Source organism: Mauremys mutica, chromosome 3, assembly GCF_020497125.1.
Source record: "Mauremys mutica isolate MM-2020 ecotype Southern chromosome 3, ASM2049712v1, whole genome shotgun sequence".
Classification (NCBI taxonomy): Eukaryota; Metazoa; Chordata; order Testudines; family Geoemydidae; genus Mauremys; species Mauremys mutica.
This window is the reverse complement of record NC_059074.1, coordinates 123,787,000-123,801,702: the sequence shown is the minus strand read 5'-3', so window position 1 is coordinate 123,801,702 and position 14,703 is coordinate 123,787,000.

The following is a 14,703-nucleotide window of genomic DNA, read 5'->3' as shown; positions in this document are numbered from 1 at the left end:
TTTGCCCATCATACATAGATTACACTGATATTCCAGTTATGAAAGTCATTGCAATAGGTTTCAACGGTGCCCAGTCATTCATAATATCTGCCTTTGAGTAATGTCTAGTTCTTTTTCCTTATTTCTGATATTTGTTGTTTGTGTATAGACACTTCAGTGCATTCATCCCCTTAGTCTTCATCTTGTTTCAGAAGAATTCCATTTTCTGTTTTACGTTGCATTTTAGACGTACATGTCGTATTATTTGATACAGGGAGTGCAGGGAGTTTTTGCTTATGTAGTTTAAATTCCCCTGAATAAGCCTTGTCAGTTTTGATGCCTGGAGGTTGATGCCCCTTCTGCCTAAGTGGAGTCTATCTGAACAGTCATCTCTTATCTCAGATATCACTCCAGTACTCTAGGGATCAGATTCTCAAGTCAAATTAACTGACATAGCTCCATTGAAGTCAGCTAAGGGTCTGGCCCTAGTAATCTAAACTACTTTTCTCTGCACAATTGATGCATTCAGCAGTTGAGTTCCATCCTCTTCTCCTCTCTTCAGTTGTGCTTGGCAATGCAAGGATGTTGAAGATGATCACTTCTTTCTCTCTGCATGTCATTTGCTCTCATGTGGGCTATAGTAAGAGTGAATTCCCCAGGATTCACAATACACTCGACCCTTCTGGTCTCATCTCCTATCCTGGGCATCAGATTCCCACATGCCATCTTGTTGTTTTTTATCACAGATGGCCAGCTCTTCATCATAGGTATCACTAATCAAGAGCAGAGGCCTCTTCTTTCTTTTCACAGCCAGTCACTCTTTGTTCCTCAGTTGGCCCAGTATTCATTTTTGGTTGCCACACCGTTTCCTCCGTCATTTCATGGGCAAAATCTCTATTGCAGGTGACTAGCTTGAAAGGAATTTCTCCTCTGAGTTTCCCTAGTTGCTCACACTGGCCCCTCTTATTTCCCTACTGCCTTCAGTAACCAAGGCTTAAAGTGAACTAAGCTATAGGGAGAGGTTGCAAACCCAAACAAAAATAGAAATAGACACCACTGAAGTGGGTCTGAGGCAAGTCAGTCAGTGGTAAGGGGGCATTTATAAAAATATGCATCAATTGAAAAGTACAGTGGAGTCGCATCTTACAGTGGGTTAGGTTCTAAAGTCAGCGCGTAAGATGAAAATTGCATGTAGTCAAAATTACCCTTGAAAATCCCTTAAATTGCCCATGAAGTACAGTATACATAGCCTTGTGTACAGTATACAACCCTGTACAGTAATATATATAATGCATACAGTAATGTATAATGTATAATAGAGTACATATGCAAAATATAATTATACTGTACTGTATTTTTAATTACATAAAAGAGAGAGACAGATGGACGAGTGAAAGAATAAACAGTGAACCTAACCTGGATATTCATCCTGGATATTCTTGCTAATCTACTACGACGATGACACTATTGTGGGGTCATCAGGGCTTGATGTTGATCCGGGAGATGGTGGGCCAGGCTCATCTGCTGCTGGTTGTTTTTTCTTGAAAAACATGGTGATCAGCAACTGTCGCTATTGTCTCTTGAGCTGCTCAAACATTTCTTGATGCGGTCTCAAATCGTCCGTAATACTTCGTGTGATTTTGAGGCTTCGGTCCATAGAGGGGATTGTATTCAGAAATTAAATCATTCAAGTGTTTCGCTGCTTGGAACACTTCAGCAAATTTATGAAGATTCCAACTTGCTGGCTCTTCCTGTTCATTGTCATCATCTTCGTCTTCCTTTACGCAGCATGTTGGATACTGACATACTGTCTCTCAATAAGTTCAACACAGACAGTTTTTCCTCCAGTGTTGGAACAGATCACTGTTTCTTCGGTTGAGCACCAGATGAAGTAGTTGGATTGCATTTAGGGGCCATGTTGTACGAAAAATATGTATCTTTAAACACTAGAATCACACTCAGCGCGGCGAGATGCACGCTATGAGAGGCACGCAGGAACTGAGACCGACTGAGGGGACAGCAGATTCATGTCTCCCATCTCATGCTCACTCCGGGGCATACTCTCATTGTGTGTGTATAGTTGAATTCGCGTAAATTAAATGCGCATATGATGTGACTCCACTGTATATCAATGAACTGCCCTAAGGATTTGTTACAAATTAGTGATGCTCAATTGCTAGGCAATAACCAACTTAGGCTTTGTATGACCTCAAAGAAGTTCTTTCTTGAAAGATGGCATACAGGATAGGGCAGTGGACTGGGACTCCAGCATCCAAAATTCTGAGTTTCTGGCAAAAAAAAAAATCAAAATCTGAAGTATTTTGGCTGAAAAACAAAATATTTCAATTTGGAAAAGCAACTGTGGTGCCTCATGGAAGTTTTAGTTCAGGTGGCTCATGCTAATGTAGTAGGAAGAGGGCCTGAAACATAAGTCCATGTATCAGAGGCCTGGTATGAGGCCTGGGCTAAGGTAGTTAAAACCTTGCTGATATGAAACAAAGTCAAGCTGTGAGCAAGAGGCAGGCCCTGCTCACAGAATTTGGCAAGCATAGGTCTGATATTGCACAAACACATATTCCTAAGAGGTGCTAGGCATAAAGCACTCCCGCAAGCACATTCCAGAAGGGTACCAGAACACCCTGAAAAACACATTCCCCAAAGATAACAGGAACATTCTGACCCATCTTAAGGATAAGGGCAGGATAACAGCATGATGAATATAGATGTTTTGATCAAACCTACAGGTACAAGACAAGGGGTGGCACCCTAATACATTAGAGGGTGGCACCCTGATACGTCAAGGGTGATATGTAACTTGTAATTATTGGTGTATAAAGATGTATCTCAGAGGGAGTGTCTTTGTCCAGCCAAGGGGGCAGTGGAAAGTCCCACCACTCACTGAGCTGTGTCCGTTGTCATGGGTATACATGTGCTAGTGTAACTGTAGACATTGATCCAGGGAGCTAGGGCTGTGCTTTGCTGACAATAAACCTGACCAAGCACCTTTGCTCCTTCATGGATTTTATAGTCATTGGGCAGTTCGCTTGAGATCTGCTATGCCAGCTATCTTTGCAGAGCTGGGACAACACACAGGGAGAACACACACAGCCAAACATCTGACGACAGCTCCCAGGTTCTACTATAAGGCCATCTTGGTCAGACTATATCTCCCATGAGCTACTAAAGTTTCCCCTCTTGGTGAGGTGTGGAGTTGCATCATAGCAGTCATAAGGCCACAGTGCATCTTCTGAGATAAAATTTGGCTGGGGCACCTGGCTCATAGAGAAGAATGAGAGGTATTATAGCAGTATTTCAGACAGTAAACATTTCTTTTTGATCAAAAGTGTTTGGTTTTTGGTGTTTTGGTTTTTCAATTAAAAATTTAATTTTCCACAGAAAGCAGAGATTGTCAGAAAAAAAATTGATGGAAAATATTTGATCAATACTAATTTGGTCTCTCACAGTGCTCCTCTGTACTAACTCCTTCTGTATTATGTCCAAAAAACTTCCCTTCTCCAGTACCAGGAGGAATGACTGTTGCCTTGTATCTCAGTATATTAGGTTAATCAACGGTGGACCTATTGACGGTCCCACAGTAGTTTTGAGAGGATGGGAAGCAGGCCTTTATTTGCTGAGGACCCACAGCTGTGGAAATCTCTCCCCACAAAATTATATCACTGGCAGTCTTCAGGTCTAGGTATAAAACTAGTTTGTTTGTTTTTTATTTTTGTTATTTACAGTGTGAGGTTCCATGGTTGTTGAGAGTTTTCAGCCTGGGTTCAATGCTGGCAATTCATCAGGCATGTTGCCTACTAACTGTAAATGATGTGGTAAGGCATCCAAGTGTGTGTGTGTGTGAGATGATGATGGTTGATGTGTTAGGCATCCAAATGTCTTCCCGTGGGTGGGTGTGTGAAAATTAAAGGTTTCGATTCTTGTTGAGACAATATTCTTTAAAATCAATTACCAGTCCTGGTGTAAGAGCAGAGAAAAGGATGAACTTCAGAAAAACCACTGTATGGACAATAGCAACATGTTGGCATTCATCATGAATCCAACTCTAATTTATTTGCATATTTTAATTGTAGTACACACCAGCATCTCAGCCATATGAGTATGTGCTCTGTAGTTTTCATGAGTGCTAGACTCTATGCACATCTTTAGCATCACTCATCTCCCCAATTTTCTGCCCGATTACTGAAATATGGGAAGCATTTTGTGGGGGTGGCACATAAACCCAGTGGCAGTTTTCATCATTCTGTCAAAGGCAGGGAAATAATCAAAGAGCTACAGCAGAAAAACAAATGGCCAAATATCTTTTGAAGCAGGAGGTTCCAACTCATTGGAACTCTGTTTATTACAGGCCATATGCCTGAGTGATTCCTGTAACAGACAACTGTGTCTGACTATGGAAACAATTATAAAATCACCTGTGATGCATGAGGCCTGATTTACTGTAATTGTGTATAATTGCCAGAGAACAAAGAGAATAAGAATGTAAGGACTTTGAGGCTAATTCCAGAGGGATTCCTTTAAAAAAATCATAGTATTTGTCTGAAGCTATTAATGTGCAGCACTGATTAGTTCACCAAAATAGCAGCAATGTGTAAATAGTGCTGTTGAATCAGCAAATGTGTTAGCTTAATACATAAAATCCTAGTGCTAGGAATCTTATGAGTCATTTACCCAGAAACCAGACCTCCACAATATTGCTATGCTTTTTCCTTTTGTCCTGGGCTATTTTCTAATTGTTAGAGAAAAATTAACCCGTTTTCAGGGAGGATGAGCAGTTGACTAACCGCACGCAGAAAAGAGAAGTTAGATACCCAGATATGTTGTTTACATGAAGGATGACACTAGGGTGACCAGATGTCCCAATTTTATAGGGACAGTCCCGATATTTGGGGCTTTTTCTTATACAGGCACCTATTACCCCCCACCTCCGTCGAATTTTTCACATTTGCCATCTGGTCACCCTAGATGACACACAGAGCAATAGCACAGTTTTTTTTAAATTTCCATGTATGGTAATACTAATTCTACCTCACATTTTTTTAGAACTTTTCATCTGAAGATTCCCACACTGAAATACCAACTATACTCAAATTACTTATGGGTATGTCTATGCTACAATGAAAGGTGTTACTGCATCACTGGTGATATACCCATGCTAGCTTTAATCTAGCTCTCATGGCTAAAAATAGCAGTATAGTGTCAGATGCATGGGCTAGTAATGCATACACACCCAGCATCCCTGGTGTCCTTGTACAGCCTGTACAGAATCCAACGCCACCCATCTACACTGCTGTTTTTAGCTTGTGCTAGTGTGGGTATGCGTACCAGTGCTGCAGTCGCCCCTCAGATTTCAGCATAGGCATACCTTTGATAATAGATACACCTACTACAGTTAAAGTGCAATCACTTTGGGCCTAAAACCAGCAAATGCTATGCAACAGTCTACGCCGACAGGTGAAGAAGAATATTGTGCCAAATTCTGCCTTGATGTACAACCTGTCTAACACCGTTGTCTTCATTAGAGTTGCACTGGGTATTAACAAGCCAAATGTAGCTAATTGAAAGAGTTTAGTGATCAGAGGATCACACTAATCAAAACTAAAGGCCATTTGACATGTTTCTTAGGCTTTCGGGCCTCTGAAATAGATTAGGGGTTTTTGTAATCACATTATATTTGTTTAACCCAGTGATCCCAATGAAATGACATTTCAGGTTTCAAGGCTGACCTGGTACTGATTCAGCCCAATATAAGTGAGAAAGTATATTTACTTGCTGTCTAATGTTGTGTTTAAATTTCATGGTGCTGTATTGATGATTACTATTGACAGATATTTTTGGTTAACTTCTTACTGGTTATGAGTAATGTTTGCAATGCATGTTGTATAAATGAGGAGGGGAAAGGTCAAGAGGGCAGAGCATGACATTTAGATCCAGGGTGATTGGTGTGCTAGAGAGAGAGTGAAATGAGGAACATTGGGAATGGAAGAGCAGAGTAAGGAAACAAATGGTGTAAAAAGCCTTTTTCTGACTTGGAGTTTCATTGGTCTCCACATTGAATATCTCCTACCAAGAACACACAATGTTCAGAACTGAATTTCTATGCTCACAAACACCTTTCATTTGGGTGTTTTTGAAAAGATTAATAGTCAAGCAAAGATGCATGCTATCCTGCAAACTCGGGGTCTGTTCTAAAGCTATTTCAATAACAATTGTTTTACACTGTGCCCTTTCTCTTACTTTTGCTCCCCCCACCTCATCTTCTGCATATTTAGGGCCTGTCTGCCTCCTCTTCCTTGCCCCGTGGAACCCATCCTGGGACCCTCTTTCATTTCAGCTATACCAGTGACTTTATGAGCAAGGGCTGCAGTAACTTCTGCCCCTTTGTCCTGTCCCTGGCCAAGCCTTTGCAATGGTCCCTTGGACACAACTCACTGTGCCAGTACATGTAACTCAACCCACCTCACCCCAATTAAAATATATGGAAAACATTTTGTTTCGTCTTCTGTTGTAGTTATTTACTCCTCCCCCATTTAACACCCTGAGCCCCTCTCTCTTATTTTTAATTTGTCAGCCTTTTCCCTGGCATTTTATGTGTGTATTTAAGGTGGTTTTGCCCCTGTTTATATAGCTGAACTCCCGTAGCAGCACTTCATCCAGGGATGTGCTGTATAAATAAAATGAGTAATGGTGACAGGGAGGTCTGCTTATTAGATTTGAAACATTGTCACATGAAGTGCCAGGAAGTTATCTAACACATCCCTCTCTTGGACCTCATGGTAAGCTATTCTAATGCGCTTCCAGTTCCTTAGTGCCAGTTGCCTCCCCCATCTTAGTTCAAAGGAAAGAAAAGGAGCTATGTAACTTTTTTCAAATGAAAATAATGATGTGCTTCTTCAGGTTTTGCAGAGAAAGCCCATGTTATCTAGCCTTTCTTCTCTTGTACCAATGAGGAAACCAGACACAGAAAATCTGTTTCTCAGAGGTAAAAATCCCATTTTACTGATTTGTATTAAAATGTGCAGTTTTTGCCTCTGGGTTGCATGAGGGTCCATTAATTATCCTGCTGTCTCTGAACCTATCTCCAAACAGTAGGGTGACCGCCTATTTTTAATAAAATTGCAGAGTTACAATTTTCCAGCTCACTGAGTTGCTAGTGTTTAAATATATTCAGAGGCCAGTGCCAGGCTGTCCTGCCTCGCCAATGCTGAGCTGTATTGAGGAGAGAGACTAAGAAGGGAGCATATGGAGACAAAGAAAGGGAGCAGGAGAGGAAAAGCAAAGAGAACATAAGTTAGGGCTGATGAACCTGCTAACTTACACAGGGCTAGATTAGCGTGATAAGGTGGGTGAGGTAATATCTTTTTATTGGACTAATTTCTGTTGGTGAGAGAGAAGCCTATAAAAGATATTCTTCTTCGAGTGATTGCTCATATGCATTCCAGTTAGGTGTGCGCGCGCCGCGTGCACGCTCGTCGGAAGATTTTTACCCTAGCAACACTTGGTGGGTCGGCTGGGTGCCCCCTGGAGTGGCGCCGCTATAGCACTAGATATATACCCCTGCAGACCCGTACGCTCCTCAGTTCCTTCTTACCGCCCGTGACGGTCGTTGGAACAGTGGAGTGCAGCTTGCTGATCTCCACAGCCCTAGCTTCTCACTTGTTGTTTCTCATACTTGTTGTATATAGTTCTTAAAAAATAGTTAGATTAGTTTACTAGTTTGTTATAGTTAGTGGTTAGTTACTTAGGGGAAATTGAGGGGCTAGCCCTTCTTTTTCCCAACCCGGTGCGGGCTCATGCCCAAGGCACCAGGATTTAAGCCGTGCTCGGCCTGCCAGATGCCGATGCCGATTGGAGACCCTCACGATTCGTGCCTGCGGTGCTTAGGAGAGTCTCACCTTGCAGATAAGTGCCGTATTTGCAAGTCCTTCAAGCCAAGGACAAAGAAGGAGCAGGACTTTCATTTGAAGCAGCTCCTAATGGAGTCGGCACTTAGCCCTGCGGCACCGGCACCAGCCACTCCGCAGACACCTTCGGTACGGAGCGCTCCAGCGGTTCCCGTCCGTTCCGGTACCAAGGCCCCGAAAAAGCAGCAGCCGGCACCGGCCCCCCGGCACCGTTCCCTCTCCGGCGAGGAAACGGAAGACAGCACAGACTTCCTCCAAGGTCTCTGTACCTGGACCTGTTGCCCGGCCTCCGGCACCGGCACCACCGGCACCGACATCGACGGCGCATCCACCGTGCGCTGTACCGTTGACTCCGGCGCCACAAGGGCCATCGAGTCGGGTACCACCTTGCTCCCCGGTGCACACCGCGGTCGAGCTCGCTCTCCCGTCAACGCCTGAGACCTTTTCGATGGCAAGAGAGCTGATAGCGTTGACGGAGCCAACCCATCCTCAACCCCTGGCACCGCCGGTGCTGGTTATCAAATCAGCGGGCAAGCCGGCTATAATGAGGCCTCCTTCCCCTGACAGGCAGGACAGACGTTACTCCAGGTCCCGGTCCCGGAGACGTTCCCGTTCTCGCCGCTCCAGATCTCGGCACCGCTCGCAGTCCCGGTACCGCTCTCCATCGCGGTACTGGTCGTACTCGCAGAGACTATCCCGGTCCCAGTCTCCTGACAGATGGTATCGGCACCGATCCGGCTCTCGGTACCGTTCCCGGCACCGGTCCTCACGCAGCCGTTCCCACCGTCGGGACTCGAGATCCCGGTCGACCTCCCGGCACCGGCGCGGTAGATGGTCCCGGTCTCATTCCTGGCACCGCGAAGAGCGGCACCGTTCCCCGGCACCGTCCAGGGACAGACTGGCGGCGTCGACGGCGCAGTCTCAAAGTCTTTCGGCACCGCCGTGGCCTTCGAGACAGCCATCTGTCTCCTCCCAGGCTGATAGCGCAGCTGACCAGCGCACCGAGCCTCAAGGCCAAGACCAGGGTCCTCCTCAATGGGCCTTCTGGACTCCTTGGGCGTACCATGAGGCGCAAGGAGCCCCCTTTCCCACGGAGCGCTCCAGGCCCTCCGACCACAGGGCGCCTGAGGCCACGGTCAGCAGGCCTACTCCCACAGCCGTGGCAGAGGAGCCGCTGACGTCCATCGATGCCGAGCATCCCCCCATCGACGAGGCCCCACAGCAGCTCACTGAACCCCCGCAGGACACTCTGGTCCCAGGCCTGTCATCCTCTTCCTCCCCAGATGAGGCGGTGGCAGGGGCATCCGCCTCGGGCCCTCCTCCGATCGACCTTAGGGCCCATCAGGACTTGTTGCGACGGGTGGCCCAAAACATAAACCTTCCTGTTGAGGAGGTGGCGGAGGACGACGACCCCGTCGTCAATATCATCTCGGCGGATGCGCCTCTTCGAGTGGCCCTGCCGTTTATCCGCACAATCCAGCGGAATGCGGACACCATTTGGCAGTCACCAGATTCCATCCCTCCGACTGCCCGGGGGGTGGAAAGGAAGTACTCGGTCCTGTCCAAGGGATACGAGTACCTCTATACTCACCCTGCTCCATGCTCATTGGTGGTCCAGTCGGTTAACAACCGTGAGCAACATGGCCAACAAGCGCCAGCGCCTAAATCCAAAGAAGCGCAGCGCATGGACCTTTTGGGGCGCAAGGTCTACTCGGCCGGTGGCCTGCAGTTACGGGTGGCCAACCAACTGGCTCTCCTCCAACACCTTGGTGTCGCTGTCCAAATTCTCGGAGTTTGTGCCACCAGACTCCCGGCCTGAGTTCACGGCCCTTGTTGAGGAGGGTAAGAAAGCATCCCGGTCAGGCCTCCAAGCCTCTCTGGACTTCGCAGATTCGGGAGCCAGGACCTTGGCCTCTGGGGTGACCATGAGGCGAATTTCGTGGCTTCAGGCCTCGATGCTGCCGCCGGAGGTCCAACACACCATCCAGGACTTGCCCTTTGATGGCCAGGGTCTCTTCTCTGAGAAGACCGACTCAAGGCTGCAGACCCTTAAGGATGGTCGCGTCACGATTCGCTCCCTGGGCATGCACACCCCGGTTACCCAGCGGAGGTCCTTCCGGCCACAGCCATACCGCCCGTTCAACCAGCCCAGACCGCGGCCAGATAATAGGCGCCGGGGCAAAGTGAACCGGCGCAGACAGTCGGGCAATCAGGGAAACCGCCCTCGAAGCCTACTTCAGGGCCCAAACAGAACTTTTGATGGGACACCCGAGGACGGCCCACCAGTTTCATTGCCGGATCCTTCCCCGTTGTTTTCCAACCGTCTCTCCCAATTCCTACCGGCCTGGTCCCAGATAACATCCGACAGCTGGGTACTTCGCACGGTGGAGTCTGGTTACCGCCTCCAATTTGTTTCGCCCCCTCCCTCCCACCCACCCTACCCATCCCTCTTCAGGGACCCCTCTCACGAGCAATTCCTCTTGCAAGAAGTCGAGACTCTGTTGAGTTTGGGTGCCATAGAGGAGGTGCCGGACGGCATGTGGGGTAGGGGGTTTTATTCCCGATATTTCCTAATCCCCAAGGCAAAAGGAGGTCTGCGACCAATCCTGGACCTCCGAGAGCTCAACAAATTTCTGATCAAGCTCAACTTCCTCATGGTGACACTGGGGACCATTATTCCCTCCCTGGATCCGGGAGACTGGTTTGCCACCCTCGACATGAAGGACGCGTATTTCCATATCACGATTTACCCTCCTCATCAACGCTACCTGCGCTTTGTCGTCAACCACCTGCACTACCAGTTTACGGTGCTCCCCTTCGGCCTCTCCACGGCGCCGAGGGTCTTCACCAAGTGCATGGCGGTGGTCGCCGCGGCTCTCCGCCGCCGTCGGATACATATCTACCCGTACCTCGACGACTGGCTGGTCCGCGGAACGTCACAGCAGCTTGTAGCGCAACAAATGACCGAGATCATAGGCCTGTTTCAACACCTAGGCCTTATGATCAATGCCGAGAAGTCTACCTTGATTCCTATGCAGAGGATAGAATTCATCGGCGCGGTCCTGGACTCCAACCTAGCCCGGGCCTGCCTCCCTCTGCCTCGGCACCAGACTATAGCTTCCATCATCCGAAGCCTACAGTCCTTCCCGACGACAACAGTGCGCACCTGCCTCAGCCTCCTAGGCCACATGGCAGCGTGCACTTTCGTGACACTATATGCGAAGCTCCGCCTTCGCACTTTTCAAACTTGGCTGGTGTCGGTTTACCGCCCGCACAGGGACTCTATAGACACAGTGGTCACAATCCCGAAAACGGCCCTCGAGTCGCTCAACTGGTGGTTGGACCCAGGGGTGGTGTGTGCCGGGGTCCCATTCCGCACCCCTCACCCGTCCACGACTCTCACTACGGATGCCTCGGCCATGGGGTGGGGTGCGCACCTTGGCAGCCTACACACCCAGGGTCTTTGGTCACCCCGTGAGCTGACCCTCCATATCAACGTCAGGGAACTGCGAGCGGTTCGCTTGGCGTGCCAAACCTTTCGCTCCCACCTCCAAGGTCTCTGCGTGTCCGTCTTCACAGACAACACAACAGCGATGTTCTACATCAACAAGCAGGGTGGTGCACGTTCCTCCCTGCTTTGCACGGAAGTGATGCAACTGTGGGAATTTTGCATAACCCACTCCATACACATAGTAGCATCGTTTCTTCCGAGAGTGCAGAACACGTTGGCGGACCGTCTCAGCAGGTCTTTCCTCTCCCACAAGTGGTCAATTCGTCCCGATGTGATCCACACAATTTTCCAGAGGTGGGGCTTTCCCCGAATAGACCTCTTTGCCTCCAGAGAGAACAGGAAATGCCATCTGTTCTGCTCTTACCAGGGCAGCTCTCAGTGCTCCCTCTCAGACGCGTTCCTCCTCCCGTGGACGGATCACCTACTATATGCCTTCCCTCCATTCCCCCTCGTACATCGGGTCCTGCTCAAGCTCCGGAGGGACAGGGCCCACCTCATTCTCATTGCTCCGGCGTGGCCGAGACAGCACTGGTACACCCTGCTGTTCGACCTCTCAGTGGCAGATCTCATTCCCCTCCCGTTATGGCCGGACCTCATAACGCAGGACTTCGGCAGGCTTCGCCACCCGGACCTGCAGTCCCTCCACCTTACAGCTTGGCTCCTGCGTGGCTGACCCGAGCGGAGCGTGACTGTTCTGCTGCAGTGCAGCAGGTGCTGCTGGAAAGCAGGAAACCTTCCACTCGGTCGACTTACCTCGCCAAGTGGAAGCGTTTCGCACTCTAGTGCGATCAGAGAGGTCTCAACCCTCTCCTGATCCCTATTCCCAAGATCCTGGACTATCTCTGGTCCCTCAAGGAGCAAGGCCTCGCAATCTCCTCCTTGAAAGTGCACCTGGCGGCAATTTCCGCCTTTAGGCCCAGCATAGGGGAACATTCCATCTTCTCCAATCACATGGTTTCCCGTTTTCTTAAGGGGATAGAGCGATTATACCCTCCGGTACGGCGCCCAACTCCTACCTGGTATCTGAACTTGGTCTTAGCCAAGCTTATGGGAACCCCCTTTGAGCCCTTGGCCACATGTTCCCTTCTCTACTTGTCCTGGAAAACGGCCTTCCTCGTCGCTATTACTTCGGCGAGACGGATCTCGGAGCTTCGTGCCCTAACGGCTGACCCGCCGTATACTATCTTCCATAAGGACAAAGTGCAGCTTCGGCCACACCCCGCCTTCCTGCCTACGGTGGTGTCGGCTTTCCATGTGAACCAGGACATCTTCCTCCCGGTCTTCTTCCCGAAGCCGCACGCATCCCGTCGGGAACAACAGCTTCATAGCCTCAACGTGCGTAGGGCCCTCGCCTTTTACATAGACCGAACGAAGCCTTTCCGCTGTTCGCCCCCGCTCTTTGTGGCGGTAGCAGATCACATGAAGGGCATGCCAGTCTCTTCTCAGCGGATTTCGACCTGAGTGACGTCATGTATCAGGACATGCTACGAGCTCGCTCAGGTCCCGGCTGGCCATCTCTCCGCTCACTCTACGAAAGCACAAGCCTCTTCTGCCGCCTTCCTAGCCTATGTCCCCATCCAGGACATCTGTCGGGCGGCGACCTGGTCTTCCGTTCACACCTTTGCTGCCCACTACGCATTGGTGCAACAGTCCAGAGACGATGCAGCCTTTGGCTCAGCAGTCTTACACTCTGCCACGTCTCACTCCGACCCCACCGCCTAGGTAAGGCTTGGGAATCACCTAACTGGAATGCATATGAGCAATCACTCGAAGAAAAAAGACGGTTACTCACTGTTGTAACTGTTGTTCTTTGAGATGTGTTGCTCATATCCATTCCAGACCTGCCCTCCTTCCCCACTGTCGGAGTAGCCGGCAAGAAGGAACTGAGGAGCGGACGGGTCGGCAGGGGTATATATCTAGCGCTATAGCGGCGCCACTCCAGGGGGCGCCCAGCCGACCCACCGAGTGTTGCTAGGGTAAAAATCTTCCGATGAGCGTGCACACGGCGCGCGTACACCTAACTGGAATGGATATGAGCAACACATCTCGAAGAACAACAGTTACAAAAGTGAGTAACTGTCTTTTACCACACCCACCTTGTCTCTCTAATATTGTGGGACCAGCACATCTACAACTACACTACATAGGGCTAGACTGTTTCTTTAGGCACAGCACTGAGCAAGCTGCATCATCCCAGGAGTAGCACAGAAGGCACTGTGTTCCAGAGACGTCTTGCAATTCCTCCCGTGCTCGCCTCTTGCTCCAGAGGGAAGAAAGTTACTACAGTCCTTATTCATAAATTCCAAGGCCAGAAGGGACCATTGTGATCATCTAGTCTGACGTCCTGTATAACACAGGCCATAGAACTTCTCCAAAATAATTCCTAGAGCAGATGTTTCAGAAAAACATCCAAACTTGATTTAAAAATTGTCAGCGATGGAGAATCCACCTCGACCCTGGGTATATAGTTTAATGATTAATTACTCTCACTGTTAAAAATTTACACCTTATTTCCAGTCTGAATTTATCTAGTTTCAATGTCCAGCCACATTTCTCTGCTAAATTGAAGAGCCGATTATTACATATTTGTTCCCTATGTAGGTACTTCTAATCTGTAATCAAGTCACCCCTTAACTTCCTCTTTGTTTAGCTAAAACAACAAGGAGTCCGGTGGCACCTGAAAGACTAACAGATTTATTGAGGCATAAGCTTTCGTGGGTAAAAAGAAGTGAGGTTTTTTTACCCACGAAAGCTTATGCCCCAATAAATCTGTTAGTCTTTCAGGTGCCACCGGACTCCTTGTTGTTTTAGTGGATACAGACTAACACGGCTACCCCCTGATACTTTGTTTAACTAAATAGACTGAGCTCCTTGGGTTTTGAAGAGGTGAAGAGTACTTCCCTGCTGTGTCTGGCCAGCTACTCTCACCAGTGAGTGGGGGTGTAGTAGAACAGTCTACACCTTTAAGGGCCTGCAGAGCCAGGGAACAGCAAGCCCTGACCTAAGGACAAGCCCAGCAGGCAAGTGTTGGAAACACCCTGATCCAGCTAAGCAGCAGATAATGATTGACTTTGATCCCCAGCTAGACGACATAAGTGAGGCCTCACCTCTGTGAGGAAGAGACAGGAGAGACAAACACTTCCCTGAGCAGCAGTAAGAGCATGCTGCAATGTGGCAGGTAGCTTCCTGGGATGGGCTGTACAAACCTCACACTGGGCCACAAGGGGTTAAGGACCTACAGCCAGCCCCACCCTGCCACACCTGCAGCAAATGTTTCATCTGGTGGAGGGATTA